Source organism: Globicephala melas, chromosome X, assembly GCF_963455315.2.
Source record: "Globicephala melas chromosome X, mGloMel1.2, whole genome shotgun sequence".
NCBI lineage: Eukaryota > Metazoa > Chordata > Mammalia > Artiodactyla > Delphinidae > Globicephala > Globicephala melas.
Window position 1 is genome coordinate 5916311 of NC_083335.1, and position 22568 is coordinate 5938878.

General features: G+C 42.5%; 1 protein-coding gene and 1 pseudogene across 4 annotated transcripts in view; one reads left to right on the top strand and one right to left on the bottom strand.

The window, feature by feature from the left end:
• The window catches only part of AFF2 (ALF transcription elongation factor 2), a 499644-nt gene that overhangs the window by 411166 nt on the left and 65910 nt on the right, over window positions 1–22568 (bottom strand). The window lies entirely within an intron of this gene.
• The window catches only part of LOC132594513 (elongation factor 1-alpha 1-like), a 153677-nt pseudogene that overhangs the window by 65405 nt on the left and 65704 nt on the right, over window positions 1–22568 (top strand).

Sequence of the window (22568 nt, forward strand, 5' to 3'; positions counted from 1 at the left end):
ACCTGGTGCTCAAAGTTAACATCACCAGTAATGGGACAAATCAACAGTATGTACCTCCTGATATGATGCGCTGAGAAGAAGAAAACCTCACTTCTCTGATACAACTGCCAATAGTACATAATCTGAATCTAATCACAGGAAAACAGACAAACCCAACATGAAGGACACTCTGAAAACTAACCAACCTGTAATCTTCAAAAATATGAAGGTCATGAAATAACAAAGACAGACTAAGAAATGTTTCCAGACTAAAGAAGACTAAAGACTGCATGCAACACATGATCCTGAAATTTCTATTACTATAAAAGGACATTATTGGGAAAATTGATAAAACCTGACTATCTCTAGATTACAGAATAGTATTATACCAACGTTAACCTCCTGACTGTAACAGCCTGTGCTTATGTAAGAGAATATGGCTTTCTTTTCAGGAAATATACATTCAACTATTTAGGGGTGAAGAGTACCATGTCTGTAACTCACTCCCAATTCAGAAAAAAAAAAAAGTGCATAGATAGAGAGACGACAGAGACAAAGACAGAGAGGGAAGGAGAAAGCAAATGTGGTAAAATGATAACATTGGGGGAAGCTGGGTGACAGGTATATGGGAACTTTTTGCACAATTCCTGCAACTCTTCTGTATGTCTGAAAGCATATAAAAATAAAACGTTAAAAGAAAAAAATGAACTTTAATAGTAGTGTAAAGTTGCTCTTTGTTACTTACATTAAGAATTAAAATTGTTTAATTTTAACCCACTGATCTTAGTTGTTCTTTTTTTTAAAAAAAATATAGCTGTTAAAAGCTTATTCCTTCAACAAAGCGACTAACTTCAAATAATTTCCTTAAAAAAATTGTGCTGGCCTTTCCACAACTCGGTTAAAGCATGATTTTAAAGAACAAGAAAATTACATTTTCATTTTATTTGAACAATTTTTACCTTAAAAGAAATATCCAATGACCTGGATTTTTTTCTGTGGGGATTCTTTCACAAGAAGTGGATGGGCGTGTTCCAAGGATAAGCCCCCCCAGAAGCTGAGACTCCTAGGAGCCGAGTTCAGTGTGATAAACACAGGCCTCACTGACTCGTAACCAGCAGCAGCCATCTGGCAATTAGGAGGCACTGGGAACAAAGACACTGGGTATAAATGGGCAAGTTCACCCAGGCCAACCTGGCCCTTTTTGGAGAAGTAACGTAAGTGTTGGTTCCATAGCCGTACCTTGGTTATAAGCAGCAAAGCATGTCTGACTCAGATTGCAGTCTCTGAGCAAACAACTACTTGGCAGGCGAGGAGATAGCAGTGACCCAGCTTAGCACTGGAAAATTTTAAAAGCCACATGTTATCCCTAAAATACATGCTAGAGATGAAGGGCCCAAAGGAAAGTAGCTTAATGTAACTGCAAAAGAAATGCTGCCCATCTTCTCCTTGTCCCTCCCAGCGGACTAGAACCCCACGCCGAATCCTGTCCCTCCTGCTTGTCATTCATAGCATCTCACAATATTTACTCGAAAGAAATATTCATATCGTATCGTGGTTATTCGACTACCTTGCAGACTGAATGCAATAAAGCCCAGCTGGTAGTTTCACGACAAGCTTTCCAGGCACGGTCACAAAACATAAAACTATCTTTAACTTGGTTTCCACGCGCTGCATGCCCTGATTGCTCTTTAGTTTTATTTAGTCCAGTTTTCATGTAGGTCTCTGTGCATCGAAAGATTCCTGCTATACTATTATATTTAATAAAACAAACATGAAACAGCATTTATATTGGGGGCATAAATGACTAACGGTATCATTTAAATATATCACTACAGACAACTCTCTTTTTACGATGGCAAATGACAACAATCACTTTATTTTTCCAAACACGTGTGGCTGTGATATACATGTTGTTGATAAAAGCCTGTTATTCCTTGAACTAAATTGTGCTTGGCCTTGCACTGAACTCAGAGAAAACTGTGCACGTGCATCTCAGGTAACATTTAGCTCCATATAGATTTGTGTACGACTCCAATGTTATTTACAGACAAAATATATCGGAGACAATCTGGTAACAAATACGGAGGCTATATCCAGCCATTTCAGCCATCAATAACAGACAAACTTGGGTTTTCACTTCAGCACATGGCGACTAACAGTGGTGCTTAATTGTCACAACAAAAACATTTTTATTTCAAATTGCTCTTTGTGTCTGCAGCTGCATTCCTGATCAGAGACACATTTTCCATAAGTTTACAAGGGCCCTGGTGTCTGATGCTTCAAAACAGCTCAGCTACCGCTCTGGCAAGGCATGGCTCCAGCCTGGAAACAAAGTCTGCAGCTCCGAAAGCGCTCAAGCACAGCCTCTGGGAAAAGGTGTCCTTTCGGGGGAGCCACTGGAGCCCCTCTCCAGGGGAATCTTTTCATTTGTAATTAATTAAGGTGACAGTGGCCATTTTTGTGGGAGAGAGGTACCTTTCTAAAACGCTTGCCTAAGAGGTCAGATTCTAATAACACTTACGTCACCAGATACCTTTTATTCCCTTCAATGAACATGCATACTAAAGTGAGAAATTTCAAAATCGCTCCATTTTAAAAAACAGTATGTTTCACAGTCTGTATTCAAATCTTTGTCTTACAGAGTGCTGCCTAGGTGACGAATATGGTGTCCCACGATGTGGTTTTCTTTTCCCCAAATAGACACATCTAGAGGTCGCAAAAATTATCCAAGGTCATAAAACAAAGCAGCTTGACAATCTTTACAGCATTCGAAATGGAACCAACAGTGCTAGAATATTTGTGGGGCACCTCCTCTGTGCTGGGCACTGCCCAAAGGGCCAGGGAGAGAAAAAGAAAGAAGATAAGATCCTCGTCCTTAAGAACCTTGCAGTTTCAGGGTGGCGAGGGCAAGCATGAAAGCGGATGTGCGGAACACACCTACCGGTGCTGGGCACGGTCTGCTCAAGGGCATCTGGTTCTGTCTGGGAGGGGTGGGTTCCACGAAAGGGAATAGATGACCCTCAAATGTCACCTGCCCAGATCAGTAGGAAGAAGCTAGAAAAAGTGATGGGGGAGAGGGAGGCTGCTGGGAAGCCACTGTGAATGACAGCTGGGTCTTTAAGAAACAACGAAGGAGGGGAAGGACAGCCCGGGGGATGGAAAGAGATGGCCTTAGGGATACGGCAGAGGTATAGGGGAATGTCAACAAGCCCTTGCAAGCAGGTAAACTTCATAAACACAACTGCAAATTTCCAAATTCGAAAACCATGAACAAAATGAGACAAGAAAGGGCACTTGGAATTAGAGGTATTTAGAATGTTCTGACTGGATCAGTTCACAGAAAAGAATTAAAGGCCAAGAGCTACAGTAAGTGCAACACATGACTAAGTAAAAACAGTAAGATAATGCACTGACTGAGGGACCAGAGAAAGGACCGGGGGCTTTTGCTGTAGCCTCCGCACAGCGTTTGTCTGATAATTCCAAAAAGAATCGCAGAGGAGCTGCAACTTATCAACAGATGGATGGAAGCTGGCCCAGCAATGCAGTCGGAATCCTAATTAAAGCCCAGGCACAGCCTGAGAGGTGCAAAGTAGGTGGGACCTAATACAAGTGAAACACTGTGGCATTGCTGTCGGGACGTTTGGAGGAAAGACAATATGGCTGGGCGGATTCACCCGAGAGAAAGGATCACCGGAAGACAAGAGGAGAATCGGGGACTCCGAAGAGGACCCCACTCAGGGGTACTTGGCATGAGGGAGCACAGAACCAAATAGTCCACACGTGTGGGCTTCCATGCGACGGCACATTTCTGGGAGAAAGTCCATTTTAAAGAGCAAGCAGAAAACTAGAAGTAGCAACAAAAATAGGTCTTTGCTTTCCTTAATCCTTTTTAATCTCCTAGTCTTGGTTAATGGTCTTGCTAATCACTTCCTTCATCAGTCGAGTAAAGCAGAGGCTTGGGAGTCTTAGACACTGAAGCTGTTTGTGGAATAAACCTGAGGGTTTACACTCTATAAATAACTTCCATTTATTCTTATTCTTTACACGTACACTATTACTGAAAACTGGATGATAGCTTTTTGCTCTTGCCTGGTTGACTTCTTACACACACACACACACACACACACACACACACACACACACAATTCAAGGTAATGACGATATTGATTCTGAAGAGACACTTTTTGAGACAAATAAAAGAGCCGTACAACTGATCTGACAGAACAGGTCTGGAAACTTCATGGGAAAACTGTAGTCTTTTTAGTGAATAGCAATTGTCTAATACTTGAAAATCCTACATCCTAATATCACCAGAGGTTTGGGGCAGCGTTAGAAAGTATGTGACACCTTAGAGGTACTCAACACAGTGAGTGGTCTATGCTGTTTTATTGTAAATTGAGTTCTACATTTTCTCTTTAATAAAAAAGTAATAACCTGTGATCATGAACAGAACTACAGAAAGTATGAAAACAGAAGCTTGCATGTGAAAACATCTCAACTAAACAGAGGATCCAAATATAGAGGGAAGGAAACCAATTAAGCAATTCAAACACAAAGATATAAAAATATGTATTACGAAGCATGGATTAGTTTCACACGCTTCAAAACAAATAAATAAACAGACCCGTATTCATTTCATTGTGCTGGGGGAATTGGGGAAAATGCTTTTGTCTTTGGGGGTTAGCCACCCCTTTTGGTTAAATGTTATACTCAAAATGTGCCTAATTCTTATAATCCAAATATGTGACACTGCTTGGGTTTCCATGACTACTGCTCTGAAAACCATATTAATTATTCAAGAGGTCCATGCCATTCTCCCTGCATGCCCTAAGGAATGCTGGGAACCGCAACATGCCATTAGAAAGGGAATAGCTGTTAAACAGACTGCATGACCAAATCTAAATAGGAAAGTTATTCCCTTGAAGTCCTGACATCGTCCTGATAGCATTTAAGCAGTATTATTTAAACTCCTTGGAACAAAATGAAATGAGCAAATGAAAGAGTTTTGCTTCACATTTAATATCTCAACAATCTCTGTAAGACCTTAAAATTGTAGCCTCTGCTCATTCCTCTGATAGGATCTTATTTTCAACTAAGTTGGTTGCCTTGCATAGAACAGTGCTAATTCCTATGAAACTTTCCCCCCAAAGGCTGCCATTTCGACACTGCGGGACTCAGAGGAAATCAGATAATCAAGTTAATAAGACAAATTGTGACTAGGCATCTGGGTGCCACATCCGCCGATGCCTGAATACCACAATAACCATAATTTGTGCAGCCTGTGATCTTGCCTTCATTATAAATAACATTATCAAAGCAGAGGCAGGGAGGTCTGAGTGTATTCAAGCAACACGCACACCGCTACTGATTTCCTGTCAAAGCTAAACTCACGGTGCCAATCCTGTAGCAGGGCAATGAGGGGTGTTATCAGCCCAATTACTCAAAGATGGGGGGCGGGGGGGAGAGGCTAGCAGCCATCTCTATATGCTCTTGAGCTCCTTCAGGGGTCACAGATGCTCAGACACAACATTTGCATTTATTTTCACTTGCATTTATTATAGTATCGTTGTATATTCCATTACATTATAGCACTGTGTAATGCTTATATGACACTGTACTATCATATATCATTTTATATTACTATATATTATATAATTCTTTGTCTTCATTAGCAAAAGAGACTGATTTTCAAAGAGATGGCTATTGCAATGGGACACGAGACGAAGTTCCCAAGTTCAAGTTCCAAGGTCTACGATTTGGAGAGATTTATACAATTACTCAGCTTCATTAATACTGAATTCTTTTCTATCATGCGCATACAGGGAGGAGAAAAGAAGTGCAAATTTTCCAGAAGCAAAGAACATGAGAGAAATCAGGGTGATTTGAATACACTGAATTCTGTACTGCATAATCTTGCAATCAAATTTCAAAATAATGTGATAAAAAATTATACCCTGTGGAAATGTAATCACCTGTCACCAGTGATAAAGAAATAAAATCAAATGATATGTAACAATTATCTAAAACATAATGAACAGTCTATTTGCTAATTAAAGGGAAAACATATCATGTATTGTAATTACCATTCAATATTTAGTAATATAATTTCTCTATAGTTAACTTATGAGCCTTTTCGTGAATTAAATGCTGATGGAAAGGAGTGAAAACTGTGATAAATGCTTACCCCACAAATAAACAGCCTTTATTATTAATTATTCTTTCCATCAACCAATTACCACTCCAATTGTCAGAAAGCTAATTACAGAAGGAAAGCCAACTTGCAAAATCTATTTAGTGAGATTTTAATTCAATTCAACTACTATCTATTGAACCTGTTAGGCAAAATACTCAGTGCTGTTCAAGACAAAAGAAGTATGGCTCTCATTTACTGAGGGTCCTCGTGTCCTTCTCGTGTCCCAGGCACGGTGTTCAGCTACCAGGCGCGCGCGCGCACACACACACACACACACACACACACACACACACACACCAGTCCACCAGCACTATGAATGTATTCATTAATCTGCACAACATCCCAACAGAGGCAGGTAATGGTACTATCCACAAGGACTTCTGAGACCCTGTTTCATCATCTCTAAGGTGGAAATAATAATGGGTACTTCTTAGCTTTCTGCTGAGGCTTAAATAACAAGGTAAGTAAAAAGCATGGTCCAGTACCAGCAAATCATAGTTATTATTAGATATTAACAGGCGAGTAAAGGCTAAGGCCAAAGCCACCTAGCACTGAATTGTTCGGTCAACTTCACGAAGCACCGCCAATTCAGCCCACTATCCCCTGCCCAAGACGCAACGTCCTCAGTCACATCCCCTTCCATGAACAGTTTGACCCAAACAAGAATAAACAAGTTGCCCGGCTACAGAACGAATCCCTGCGCTCCTATTATTAAGAGCGATTTCCAGGTCACTGACTAGGATCAAAGCAACCAAACCCAGAGCTGTGGTCCTGGCTCAGTCTGTTGTGCCGCTGCCTAACTTTGGCTTTGTCAACACCAACACTTCTAGGGCTATTCAGTCAGCTCCATTCACAAAGCCCTAACACTCCCCTTTGTCACCAGGGTGGGAGGGCCGGAAGTAATCTGCATATCAGAAAATCAGGTTCATGTATGGTGAGAATTAAAGATATACTGTGGAGAACGAACAAGCGGTTTCAGATCACTGAATATTTTCACGAGCCACCAGGACACTATAGACATAGGTTACCCATTTTCAGGACTCAGACAATGATAAAACTCCAGTTGCTGCGAAATCCTTACTGAACACAATTTATCCTTTCTTTGGGTGATTCAGGTCATCATAAATCCCGACGCTGCTGTGGGAAATATAGATTGGGCTAAATCTCCTCTATCCTTCTGATATAACCTCTATATTTACTCTCTTAAAAGACTGTTGGCTTATCCTTTGTCTCCTCCTTATCAAGGCAGAGTACGCGATGCCAAGAGGGAAAAATCCAGCTCTAAGCTTTTCAGTTTGGATTCTATGAAATGAAAATTTGCCAAATATTTTTAGTTTCAATTGTCAGATCAGAATGTGACAGCTGATACTGATTTTCTTGTTAAATTATGACTTTTATTTCCCCTCAAATACACAAAATATTCCGTTTGGCACCTTTTAGTTTCACTTTCCAGAGGATAAAATTGCAAATCTCGACATTATTGAACCTGAACTTGTTTCCAGGACTGCAAAAAACACTAACAGTCCCCATGTTTGGAAATAAGAGAGATGGAAAGCTTCCTCCCCACATGCTTTTTTTTTTTTAATGTAACTCATAATAACCCTGATGTTTAATTCAAACAGATTCTAATTTCCAGGTCATTCTTGGGGACAAAAATTTTGTCTTTATCACCATTTTAAAGAGCACAAGCCTGCTATCGGCTTGCATTTCAGACACATGCATGAGAAGCTATAGGCTAGCCCAGAATTTCAAGTTCCTTTCCATTCCACAGTCTTTTCCCCCAGGCTCTTCACTCACTGCACTCATTGCGAGCCGCCTTTATCTCGCTTGCTCCCCCTCTAGTGGAGGTGCTGGGGATCAGGGTCCCAGAGGCCTGGAGGAGGCTAAATGGCTGATCATCCAACTGGAGAGCCGGCAAACCACTGAGTGTTGACTGTCGCTACTCGCTGGCACAACGCTGAAACCCTTCTGTGTATCTTTCTTCCGGAAGCTCCGTGACTCCTACCTAACTAGACTGATTAATGTGTTCCATTGTGATTTCCCTAACAAATTTTTCAGTCTGTCTGCTATTTATTATCACTGTGCAACAGCAATTCTAAATGCCAGTGATAAAATACTCCTCCCTGGAAAAAAAATTGCGTTGGGCTAAGTTGTAAACAATGGATCTAGCTACTGTTTCAATGAAACACCAATGAATGGTAAAGCCAGCAAGTGAAACTTTTTTTGGTAACAGCTTTACTGAGATATAGTTCATAAAAATACAATTCACCATTTTAAAGTATGGACTTCAGTGGTTCTTGTATAGTCACAGAGATGTGCAATCAACACCGCTATCTAGTTCTAGAACATTCCACTACCGCCCCCCAAAAGAAATCCTGTACCTATTAGCAGTCACTCTCCATTCTGCCCTTCCCCCAACTCCTGGTAACCACTCTACGGATTTGCCTATTCTGGTTATTTTATATAAAGGAAACTATAATTTATGACCCTTTGGGTCTGTCTTCTCTAGCATAACGTTTTCAAGGTTCATCCATGGTGCAGTATGTATCAATACTTCATTCACTTTTGTGGCTGGATAATATCCCATTGTATGGATAAAACAATATTTTGTATATCCTTTCATCCGTTGATGGACATCTGGGTTGTTTCCAGTTTGGGGCTATTGTGAATAATGCTGCTACGAACATTTGCTTGCAAAGTTTTGCGTGCACATGTGTTATCAATTCTCTTTGATATATACCTAGGAGTGGGATTGCTGGGTCATATGGTAACTCTATGTTTAACTTCTGGAGGAACTGCCTAACTTTTCCACAGTAGCTGCACCATTTACACTCCTATCAGCAATGGATGTGGATTCCAATATCTCCGCATCCTCAGCAACACTTTTTAGTGTCTACCTTTTACAGTACAGCCATCCTAGAGTGTGTGAAGTGGTATCTCATTGTGACTTTGATTTGCATTTCCCTGATGGCTAAGGATGTTGAACATCTTTTCATGTGTTTATTGGTCCTTTGTGTATCTTTTTTTGGAAAAACGTCTATTCAGAGGTTTTGCTCATTTTTACTTGGGTCTTTTTTCTTTTGATTATTGAGTTGTATCTGTTCTTTATATATTCTGGATACTAGTACCTTATCAGATACGTGATTTGCAAATATTCTCTCCCACTCTGCAAGATCTTTTCACTTTCTTGATGATGTTGTTTGAAGCTCCCTATCAATTTTTTAATTAAAATAATCGCTAATGCCTCAGGCTGAATAGTATTTTTTCATAGTTTCTAAAAGTGCTTCCTATATGTAGATGGACCTAGAGATATTACTCCTCCTACCACTGACCCTCTGACCCGTGCTGATCCTTAGCTAGACTGGACCGTAAATACTTCATCAAGTGTCCATCTGTCCTTAGGACAATGGACCTCCTCAAACTTCCCAGAAAGCTTTTTAGTAGCTTTAAAATGATCACGTTGCATTGTGAATGCCTGCTTTTGAGCAAGTAAACTCAGTGCTTTTTTAAAAAAATTGGTATTATTTGGCCAGGAGGATTTGGGTTAGCAGCTTTTCCCGCGGGAATGCAGTATAGCTGTGAGACTTCTAGAAATGCTCTCTCTAATCAATACTACCTTTTACTTTACACTCCAAGACAGCTCCTGCCATCCGGTTTCCCATTTAAACTAAATTTGTCCAAAAGTTTAAATTTTCTTGATATCATTCAAATCTAGTTAAGCTTAGACTTAACTGCAGTGGGGGGCAGGGTAGAGGGCAATCCAGGCCGAATCCGTGACAAATCTGAGTTCTAGCATATTCGGAACGCAATGCTGCAGTAGCTACTCAGGCATGGTAATCATGTCCATCTTTAAAGACCCACAGGAGCAAGGCCTCAGGTCAAGTGGTCTAACAGTAGGACCTAGGCAACAATGAAGTAGCCCACGGGCTTGGAGTTGCTTTTAGGATCTAAGGCTTCATCTGGACCACAAGTATCAGAGGCACAGCTGCAAATAAACTTTGGGGATGAAAGCTTATCATGGGCTGAATTGTGTCTCCCCCGCCCCTGAAAAAAAAAAAAAAGATATGTCCAACTCCTAACTTCCAGTACCTCAGAATCTGACCATATCTGGAAACAGGATCTTTACAGAGGTGATCAAGTTAAGATGAGTTCATTAGGGTGGACCCTAATCCGATATGACAGGTGTCCTTAAAAAAATGGGAATTTGAACACAGAGACAGGCATGCATAGGGGGAAATCCATGTGATGACACAGGAAGAAGGTGGTTATGTGAAAGACAGAGGATTGGCGTGAAGGAACGTCTGAGGCTACCAGAAGCTCCTACCTCGAGCCTTCAGAGGAAGTGTGGCCAACCCAACACCTTGACTTCAAACTTCCAGCCTCCAGAACCAGGAGACAAAACATTTCTGTTGTTCTAAGCCACAAATACAGTTTGTGGTGTTTTGTCACGGCAGCCTTAGGAAACTAATACACAACTCTAGGCACCGTGCAGAAGGAGAACTTTTGGTATCTCAGGTGGAAGGGTTGTCGTGTCCTACAGTGGCCATCCAAGTCCGCTCGGCATCAGCAGAGTCAGCAGTCACGTCTTTGAAATGAAAAGGAACAAATACATAGTGTACGTCCCACATTTCTTCTCTGAAGATGCACATTTCTACTTTACTAAACGGTACGAAACTTCAAGTCTCATTCTGGCTGCGTGTATGGTGTGTAACAAAGGGAGAGTAACGGTTGTCTGGGTCGAACTGATGAGCTCGCGAACTAAGTAAGTCAAGAAATCAGCGGAGAAATCATAACCACCTCCTCACCCTAACTCATTCTTCATAACTAATGAGGATGTCTTATTGGGTGATATGAAATTGCATCATGAGCTTATTGACCATGTAGATATTGTGATGCTGTGTAACTAGTGGGGTTCAAAACAGGCTAAATGATGGTGATAATGAGTGTCTGGAGATTATAAATCGCCACAAATGTACGCTAGGCACTTCAGGTTGGTAGAAATTGTAAACAGTCTGCATCCTGATCCAATCAAACTTAAGTCAAATACAATCAATCAAGTCGGTATTGGTATAAATTAATGAGGCCAGTTAAATAGAGGCAAGGATTCTTTCCATTTTACCTACACTTATCCCTTTTGCATACACTGCCTGTGGGCTGATATTACACACGACGGTGTGGGAGAAAAAAAATCACTGAAGCAAATTTATTGAGACTTGTTTGGTAAGCATTACATGTTTAACTTTATGTCATGATATTGTCATTTATTCATTAGACGCACGTTTATTGAGCCCTTATTATGTGTGCTAGGCAACGAAGACCCATGCATGAATAAGAAGAGCTTCTGAACACTGGTGGCAGCCCCACACAGGTCAAACACACACACAGGTCTCCAGAAAAGCTCTGGGTCTCTCATAGCAAATCTAAGGATTTTAAATCTCAAATTCATAAAAGGACTCGAGACATTTTGCACCCTCACTTTACTCCCAGGGGAAAAGAAGCTAAAGTAAAATGTGTCTAGAAAATACAGGGTATTTCTCATTCCATGTATATCTCCCATTTAGGAAAGTTCGTTTACTTTTCTGCCAAAGTATATTTTAGCAAAACCTGAGTTCTCATTTAACAGCAGAAAGATGATGGCTGAAAGCTTGGTAAGAAAGAAATGCTCAGTACTAATCTGGTTACTTTTGGGGAAGGGGGAAAGGAGCATGACACATATTGTGTACCTCCTCTGTGCAGAGCTTTCTAGAATTCTCTTAAACCTTACAGAACCCTACGAGGGAGACACCCTTCTCCTCCCCCTCGTCATCATCACCATCACCATCATTTGTATTATTACCATTTCGTAGGTGAGGAAACTGAAGTTCAGAGAGGGGAAGTGACTTACCTGAGGTCACACAGCCCGTAAGAGGCCACTTCATACCCTTCCACATTGCCAAATGCTGCTTCCAAAGTACAGCTTCAAGGAAGTTATCCAGCTTTCAACACCTGCTCACCGAACGTAGTCTTGTACATTTGTCCCAGTATTTTATTAGTGACCATCTATTATGTTTATGACCTATACACTCCTAAATACGTTCTTTTTATTTCGTAATCCACTGCCCCCTATGTCTTGTGTTTTCCAGTGATATATTTTAGATCTGAGGAAGTTTATATTTCAAAATGATTCATTCTGTTCTGCCAACTGCAAGGCAAGACTGCAATAAATGTTCTCTTGTTGATCAAGAGTGTGTATTTGTGAGCAGAAAGAAATACTATCTGAATTCACATCATGTTTTGGACCACCACCAACTAATACATTGACATGCCAATATACTGGATTGTTTACATACAAAGTAAATGTCAAACAAAAGGAAAACCCTTTTGTCAGTTACTAGATATTCCTCTTAGCTTCTGGGACATGTCAGATTGAAGCGAAATGCGCCTGCTTCATCCTGTCATTACATTTGACCTAAACTTCATTTAAAAGACTGGAGAAATCATTTTAAAGCTGTAGTATTGATTAGGCTTTAGAAAAGTATTTGCCTTGGAATTTGATTTAAGTCTGCCTCAACATTCACTTGTCAAGAAGGTAACAGCTTTACAAATGAAACCAAAAAGGAGGCATTTCATCCTAATTTCATTTGAAAAAAAAAAGATTTTATAGAAGTAGACAAATTGCAAGGGCAACAAATTATCCTACCACCCACAGCTCAAATGCCTGCTTTGGCCAGTTTACCAGTAATCTGGTCAGGACACGACCAGGACATTTACTGCTCGATGGCAAGGAGCACACTGAAAGGCGTGTTGACAGCCGACATGAGAGCTTTCCTTATGTTTACCTTTTTCTTCCTCTTTCAACAAGAGATTCCTGTTCAGAGCCTTTCTGGCTCTATGATGCTCAGCGACTGTGGACCGCAGCCCTACTCAGCCCATGGGGAAGCCGGGATTTCCAGCAAGATGTCCCCCACTGCCAGTGAGATCAAAGGGACACAGACAGAGGCTCCCCCGCTGATAGTGGGTCTTTAACTAGCCCTCCAGTGTGTGCTGGGGACTGCTGAGCTGGCCTTACTACCATGTACACATGAAAGAACACCTCACTCCTCATAGCTACTGGTTTCTATAGAAACAAGAAAGAATCTGTTCTTTTGCTAAAATTTTCCCCTAAAGCTTTTTCTAGCACTGTATAAAACATTTATTTTTTGCTATCACAGTCCTCCATTTATAGCATCATTTAACCGATCAAAGAACAATGAGCTGAGTGAGGATGAGCGTGTGCTCCGTGTTCAGAAACCAAATCTGAACGCGCATTAAGCAGCCGTGGTCAGTTCTTCTCTCCTGGGTCACATTAGGACTCAAGTATTTTAGAGTAACTACTTGAAACAATGGTGAATCGGAGAGTGAAAAGGGGTCAACAAGGTATTTACTCCACCATGCGCTGACTTTTCCAATTCAGAATACTTCAGCGGTTACAGTATTTAAATGAACTCTGTCTCATCCGTGTCACCATAAATTATCCTTGAAAACTCCAGGGCTCCTGACCACAGGAACGTGAGTCACGGCCTTGACGCCTGTGTGGCTTTGCTTCGAGATAACGGCTGGGTTTCCCTGCTTCATTATCATGTGCCCTTCTCCAGGGACCACATTTGCTCAGGAGTTGCTAAGGCTAGTAAATATTGTATCTGTCCTCTTGTAATCACCAAGCAAACAGATTTGCCCTCCGTCACATAAAACCCCCAGAGCTGTTAGGTCATGAAAGAGGTATTGAACTAGGTCTGTGCTTAAAAACTAAGAATGGGAATCTCTGTGGCATAAATCAAGACTAAATCCGCTACATGGTTGCATGTGCCTAGTCTTCTGTCAGATTCCATTCATTTATTCCTGCCTCAATAAATACTGAGCGTCAACTATTTGCTAGTCATGGGGTTTCAAGCACTGCAGGTAAGGTGCAGCACTGAGAACAGACACCGTCCCTGTCCACCGAGAGTTCATAGTCTAGCATGGGAGACAGGCATTAAACAAATAATCACACAATGAACCACGATTGTAAGAAGTCCTATGAAGCAGAAATACCAAGTGCCTAAGAAGGATTCTAACGTAGTCTAAGGGGTCCCAGAGACACCTGGGTGTTCTGCTAGCACCTTGCTTATAAAACAACTACAAAGTAGGGTTCCACTTCAGGTGAAATGTACTCAAAATTTGTGCGTGTTTTGCAAAATCGTGGAACTGTCAGCGATCTTGAGAGGTGAATGGCTTCGGGTGAAATCAACTTGAAACCTGTGCGTGTTTTGCAAAATCACAGGACTGTCGGAAATCTTAAGAGGTAAATGGCTCAGCTCTTCAGAACAAATAGATGGCCGTCTCAATCTGGAGATTCTTAAGAATGAAGTCTCACAGACATCCTGGGTGGCTCATCTGGTGTTTGAACATATTATAACTCTGGGAGTTCCTTCTTAGCTACCAAGATATCTAAAGGACCACACCATGAAGTAATTCACCCATAAGGTGGTCTTCAGCTGGGGAGGCGGGGAGGGGGGATGCAACTGCACTGAAATGCTGTATTTCATGCTCTGAATCCAATACAGGCTGAGCACCAGAGTCTGAGGACTAACTCTCTACTCCTAAAGCACATGTACAATAAAATAAATCCCTGGTATTCACGATGATCCAGTTTTGCCATTCACACAACCATTTCCATTTTCACACTCTTCGTTCCTTTTTCTTTTATTCTGTATCTGAACTTCTGGGACAAAGTTGGTCTCCGGTTAAAAAAGAGACACTTACACATGTACATTGATAAAGAACATGAGCTTTAAAGTCACACACATTGGGTCTGAACCCTAACTGGACCACCTATTAGTGTATAAACTTGGGCAAATCGTATAACATTTTTAAGTCTTGGTTTCTTTCACTGTGAAATGGGGATGGTAGTAACTCACGAGGTTGTTGCGACACACCTGAAAATGCACTTTTAACTGACATGTACTTTTATACATACTTTATAAATATGTATGTGTGTATACCTTCCTACCTTATTGCTACTGCGAAAAGAAATAAAGGAAACCTCATTTAAAATGGAGTCAGAAAGCTCTGAAGGGGGAGCTCTCACGCACTACCACTCTGCCACTGGCGCACCTCAGTAGGAAAAAGTGTACCCTGCATTCCCCAAGAGGAAGAAGCTTACTTTACACACCCGTGCAGGAGGAAGAAAGACTTTTTCTTCGCCTAGCAACAGCCCAGCCAATGAGAAACCACCACACTCAGCCAGTGAGAAGCCACCACCACCCTGAACTCCCGCTCTACTCCAAAGAACTTTCATTTAAAACAGCCCCTCCCAACTTCCTCCTTTCCTCTATAAAAGGACGGTCCTCTTTGTTCTCCAGGCTTGCCTATGGCTTGACACAGTTTGCTTGTCCTGATTGCAATTCCTCTGCTATGCTCAAGTAAACTAATTTTGCTGGTAAAATAACTAGCTATTTCATCTTTTTAATAGGATTTGTTTTTTAAAATAAATTTATTTATTTTATTTATTTGGCTGTGTTGGGTCTTCATTGCTGTGCGTGGGCTTTCTCTAGTTGCGGCGAGCGGGGGGCTACTCTTCGTTGCGGTGCGTGAGCTTCTCATTGCGGTGGCTTGTCTTGTTGCAGAGCATGGGCTCTAGGCACGCGGGCTTCAGCAGTCGTGGCTCACGGGCTCTAGAGCGCAGGCTCAGTAGTTATGATGCATGGGCTTAGTCGCTCCACGGCATGTGGGATCTTCCCAGACCAGGGCTTGAACCCGTGTCCCCTGCATTGACAGGCAGATTCTTAACCACTGTGCCACGAGGGAAGTCCTGCTATTTTATTTTTAAGGTTGACATTTCATGGTGTCAGAAGTGGGATCTGAAGGTGCCAACACCGTTCCCCAACAACAAACTAATGACTCCCAGAACTGTGTGAGGTACGCACTTGAGCCGCTTGCACTCTCTCCTCCTGTGAGTTATCTTTTTCTTCTGAGTTCAGTAAGCCTTCCCTTGGATCCAAACTCCCTTCCTTTGGTCAAGCTCTCTGACTTTATTTGGGAACTGTTTTTGTTTTTATGAAGGCATTGCCCTTTCTGGTGAGTATTCTTCTGTTTTCTAAACTTCTGAGTTTTGAGCAGTTGGATCCAACTCGGCTAAATTATCTCGGGAGTGTCCCACTTTCGGGACCCCAGCTGGTTTTATGTTTAAAAACTATGGTCCCTCCTTATGTACATTTTAACTAAATGGATCAATTTGACCAAAAACAATTTAGAACTCCAGTGGCATTTATGGGGAACTTTTGACCTCCCTAAATTTGTTTTTCTCAGAACTAAATTAGAAGATCATGGCTCTAAAATTAAACAGACTGAATGGGATGCCTATTTTAATTGGCTCCTGGAGGCTTCCAAATTCATTCAAGACTCTAAAATCGCCTCTTTACAAAATACCATTTCTAAATTAACTGAGGCAAATAGACAATTGGAAAAAACCAAAAAGCTTCTGAGGTCTCTTTTTTCCCTCTCTCATCCTCTATGTCTCCAGGTACACTGCAGCCATCTTGTGCCAAGGTCCCACCTGGTGTCAGCTTCCTCTTTCCCTTCTGCACTGTCCCCATCTCCTCCTTTTAATCCTTTTGCTGAACTTCCCTTTTCCTCTGAACTTCTCCCCACTTTCTCCTCCCCTGAACCTATTAAAACCTGCCTCTTTAAATCAGGCCCTCTGAGGATCCAAATGCTAAACCCCTAATTTCTTATGTTCCCTGGACTAAAGCTGAACTACAAGCTATAGTCAGATTTTCCCAAAGTAACTGAGGATCCCACAGATTTGCTGAGGAATTTAATATGGACATTCAAGCTTATCAGCCTGGTTTCTCTGACTTATATCAGCTAGCTCACATGCTTGTCAGTGAAGGTCAAGCCAAACACTGGATAAAAACTGCTAACTGGGAAAATCCAGAAGAGTCCCTAGAAGTACAACCAGGAGACAAACCCTATGCTTTATTATATGATCAAACTCAGGGAATCGCCAGGCAACTCCAGTTGGCAACTTCTAGGGCTTTCCCAAAACCTAGTGATTGGAATAAGATTCAGACTTGCACTCAGAAACACAAATGAACCTCTGCACAATTATTACAGTCAACTCCAAATTATTTTTAAGGACAATTCTGGTCTCTGGATGTTGAATCCATTCAGGCAGCCTTTAACTCTATGTTCATTAACGGGCTGAACCAGGATCTTTCTCTTCTAGTTCAAAGAGGATGGAATGGGGAAGTACATCCATCCAAATTTAGTTAATTTAGCAAACCGGCTCACCTGCACCCTGTACGATTCAACTAAAAGGAAGACCACTAAAATCCTCAATTTTAAACTCCAACAAATGGAGGTCTCTAAAGAAACAAAAACAAACCCTCCCGGTCTCTGCCATTATTGGAAAAAGCCAGGACATTGGAAAGAAGACTGTTACAAGCTTAACGCTCCAGACACCTTCAGCCCTCTAACCAGCCTTTCCAATGCCCTCCTAACCCCCAATGATGGGGCTCTGAGGAACTACAGGGGCTCTTCCAAATCCTCCCTCTTAATCGGCTTGAAAAAACCACTCTCCAGATTGGGAATGAATCTCTCTATGACCTTATTGACACCACAGCCTCACTCTCAGTGCTCAACCCCACTGTTATTAAACAGCCCCTACCTCAGAATACTAAGAGGGTTCAAATGGTGGGGATCCCAAATAAAGCTCTTCAGGTTCCTGTTTCTAAACCTATCCCCTTTGATTTAGGCCCTCTAAGAGATACCCACCCTTTGCTCCTTAGTTCCTCCATCCCTATTCATTTACTGGGTTGAGATTTCTTAGAAAAATATCATGCTGGAATTTCTTTCTCCCAAAAAGGGAGACTAATTCTAGAATTTGATAGCAGCAACCAAAACAGCCACCTACTGAGAGAATCAAATGACCCTTCAACATCTTTTATTTGCTCCATCTCTGATGGCACTGGAGCTAATTCTAAGGAAACTAATCATTTGTCCCTATAAGATCAGCTGCCACCCTCCTTATGGGCAAAATCCTCAACTTATATCGGCAGAATCCTCCTATTAAGATGCAAATAGATCCCTCAAAGCCTCTCCCTGGAATTAACCAACACCCCATAAATAAAGAGGCCCTCCAGGGCACTAAGCCAATAATAGATGATTATAAGACCCAGGGTCTCATTAGCTGGTGCACTAGTCCCTGCAACATCCCTATTTTACCTGAAAAGAAACCCAATGACCAAGGATGGAGATTTGTCCAAGCCCACCAAGCCATAAACTATACTGTCATCCCTTGTCACCCTATTGTTCCCAATTCCCACACTCTTTTAGCTTCGTGCCCACCAAAAGCAAATTTCTCACTGCGAGTGATTTACGTAGCACCTTCCTTAGCATCCCTACAGATAATGCTAATCAATACCTATTTGCCTTTATTTGGGAAGGACAACAATATACCTGGACAGTAATGACCCAGGATTTTACCAAAAGTCCTTCTTACATCTCACAAATCTTAAAAGCTGATTTAGATGAGATAAAATGTTCTGGAGGCTCCACTTTATGACAATATGTAGACGGCTTGCTTCTCTGCTCCCCTTCCCAGGTCTTTTTTCAGGAAGACAGCACCCACCTATAGAAGCTTTTAGCCTCAAAGGGACATACAGTTTCTAAGGAGAAACGGCTGTTTGTTCAAACCCAAGTTCATTATTTTGGGCACATGATCATGGAAAAAGGGCTGGGCACCTAGACCCAGATAAGCTTCACAGCATCCTGAACTTCCCAAAGCCCCAAACCAAAGTCAATTATGAGGTTTTCTTGGGTTGGCTAGTGATTGTTAGAGCTGGATTCTGAACTTTTCTCTCATGGCCCAGCCTCTATATGCCTTACTAAAGAACAGCAAACCTGACCCTTACTACCTGGGAATATCTGGATGACCCAGCTTTTAATACCTTAAAGGAGAGCTTGATAAATCCTCCTGCCCTTGGACATCCTAATTATCAACTTCCCCTTTTCCTCCTTACATTGGAGAAGGAGACAAGTACTCTCGGAGTAGTCACCCAAAAACATGGGGATCACCATCGCCCCATAAGGTACTACAGTCAGCAGATAGATACTATGGTATGAGGATACCCCTCCTTACCTCAGAGCCACTTTCCTTTTACTTAAGGCCACCAAAGAGGTAGTCATGGGATCCCCTCTCACCAATTTTGTACCCCATGCAGTAGAGCCCTCCTGGATTCTCATCACACTCAACACACTTCAGCCAGTCATCTCACTTCCTATGAAATCCTCATGGCAATCACGCCTCACATAACTCTTTCTCACTGTGATACCCTTAACCCTGCCGCCTTCTTCCCTTCTCTAGGGACAACACTCCTCATGACTGACTCTGCCAGATCACCCTTTGCCTCCTCACGACGATTTACAGGAAACTCCTGTCACCAGTGCTGCGTTTTCATGGCTTACCAATGGTTCTTGAAGAAAGAAAATGTTAAATATTGTGCTGGATCTGCAGTTGCAACTCCTTTTAAAGTCATCAAGGTGGCACCTTTGCCTTTGGCCACCTCGGCCCAACAGGCTGAATTACATGATCTTACTTGGGCCTGCATTTCAGCAAAGGGCAAAACTGCAGACAATAGATATGCCTTTGGAGTAGCTCATGACTTAATGCTATGGAAACAGCAAGGTCTCTTTATTTCTAACGGGACTAAAATTTAAAATGGCTCTTACGTCCAGGATTTATTAGATGCCACACTCTTGCCAGCAACTTTAGCTGTTATTAAGGTCCCTGGGTATTCCAAACTTGACTCCCTGGAAGCTAAAGGAAACCACATTGCTGACATTTCCGCCAAGAATGTTGCCCTCAAAGGAACGAAAAATCAAACCTCTGTCATGTCCAAAGGGATGTTGCCCCAAATAATAACCTAGAGAAATTGGTTAGAGAAGCCCAAGAATTGGCTCCAGAAAAGGAAACACAAGATTGGAAATCTAGTAACTGTTCATTTGATAAAAAGGGAGAACTCTGGTTTGGGCCAAATAACAATCCAGCCTAGCCAGGGACTCTAAAATTCCCATTACTGACTACTGTATATGCATTAAGTCACTGGTCTGCAGATAAAATGATAATGCTTACGAATCAGTACTGGTGAGGAGATATCAATGAGGCCACAAAAAGCGCCTACTCCGCTTGCCACACCTGCCCAAAATATAATTCAGGAAAACCTGTTTGCAGTGCTCTGGAACACTGTAAATTGCCCAATGGACCACTGGAGGTTTGGGAGATGGATTTAATTCAATTTCCCCCATCTCATGGATATAAATATGTTTTAGTCATGGTCTGTATGTTTTCCCACTGGGTCTAAGCCTTTCTGTGTAGACAACCTGCTGCCTCTTCTGTGGCTAAAATTAGTTTAGGAAAGATTATCCTTACCCTCAGGAACCCCTCTTGAGCTCCACAGCAACCAGGGAACCCAATTTACTGGTCAAATACTACAGCAGGTCTGTGTCGTTTGGCCAGTCCTATCGCATTTTCACTGTGCTTCCCACCCTCAATCCTCAGGGCTGGTCCAATTCACTAACAGCAATATGAAGACTCAATTTGTGCTTTTTCGCAACGGGTTTCCCACCAGGACACAGGTGTCGTGAAAACCACCGCTAAACCTAAGCAAAAACGGGAAAGGAGAAGAGCCACATCAACATCGCTGTCATCGGACACGTAGATTCGGGGAAGTCTACCACTACCGGCCATCTGATCTACAAATGTGGTGGGATCGACAAGAGAACCATTGAAAAGTTCGAGAAGGAGGCTGCCGAGATGGGCAAGGGCTCCTTCAAGTATGCCTGGGTCCTGGACAAACTGAAAGCTGAACGTGAGCAAGGTATCACCATTGATATCTCCCTCTGGAAATCTGAGACCAGCAAGCACTATGTGACCATCACTGATGCCCCAGGACACAGAGACTTCATCAAAAACATGATTACAGGCACATCCCAGGCTGACTGGGCTGTCCTGATTGTTGCTGCTGGTGTTGGTGGATTTGAAGCAGGTATTTCCGAGAATGGGCAGACCCGTGAGCATGCCCTTGTGGCCTACACTCTGGGTGTGAAACAACTAATTGTTGGAGTTAACAAAGTGGATTCCACCGAGCCACCCTACAGCCGGAAGAGACACGAGGAAACTGTTAAGGAAGTCAGCACCTACATTAAGAAAATTGGCTACAACCCGACACAGTAGCACTTGTGCCAGTTTCTGGCTGGAATGGTGAAAACATGCTGGAGTCAAGTGCTAACATGCCGTGGTTCAAGGGATGGAGAGTCACCCGAAAAGATGGCAGTGCCACTGGAACCAACCACACTGTTTGAAGCTCTGGATTGCATCCTGCCACCAATTCGCCCAACTGACAAGCCCTTGCGTTTGCCCCTCCAGGACGTCTACAAAATTGGTGGTATTGGCGCTGTCCCTGTGGGTCGAGTGGAGACTGGTGTTCTCAAACCTGGCACGGTGGTCACCTTTGCCCCAGTCAACGTGACAACTGAAGTCTGCTGAAATGCACCATGAGGCTTTGAGTGAAGCCCTTCCTGGGGACAATGTGGGCTTCAAGGTCAAGAACGTGTCTGTCAAAGATGTTTGTCGTGGCAATGTGGCTGGTGACAGCAAAAATGACCCACCGATGGAAGCAGCTGGCTTCACAGCTCAGGTGATTATCTTGAACCATCCAGGCCAAAGCAGTGCTGGCTACGCACCTGTGCTGGGTTGTCACACAGCTCACACTGCTTGCAAGTTCGCTGAGCTGAAGGAGAAGATTGATCGTCGTTCTGGGAAAAAGCTGGAAGATGGCCCCAAATTCTTGAAATCTGGTGATGCTGCCATCATTGATACGGTTCCTGGCAAACCCATGTGTGTTGAGAGCCTCTCTGACTATCCTCCTCTGGGCCGCTTTGCTGCTCGTGACATGAGACGGACGGTTGCTGTGGGTGTCATCAAAGCAGTGGACAAGAAGGCAGCTGGAGCTGGCAAGGTCACCAAGTCCGCCCAGAAAGCTCAGAAGGCTAAAGGAATATTATCCCCAATACCTGCCACCCCAGTCTTAATCAGTGGTGGAAGAACGGTCTCAACTGGCCATTTAAGTTTAACAGCAAAAGACTGGTTAACGATAACAATGCATCGTAAACCCTTCAGAAGGAAAGGAGAATGTTTTGCGGACCATTTATTTTGTGTGTGGCAGTTTTAAGTTATTAGTTTTTAAAATCAATACTTTTTTTTTTTTTTTTTTTTTTTGCGGTACGCGGGCCTCTCCCTGCTGTGGCCCCTCCCGTTGCGGAGCACAGGCTCCGGACGCGCAGGCTCAGCGGCCATGGCTCACGGGCCCAGCCGCTCCGCGGCATGTGGGATCCTCCC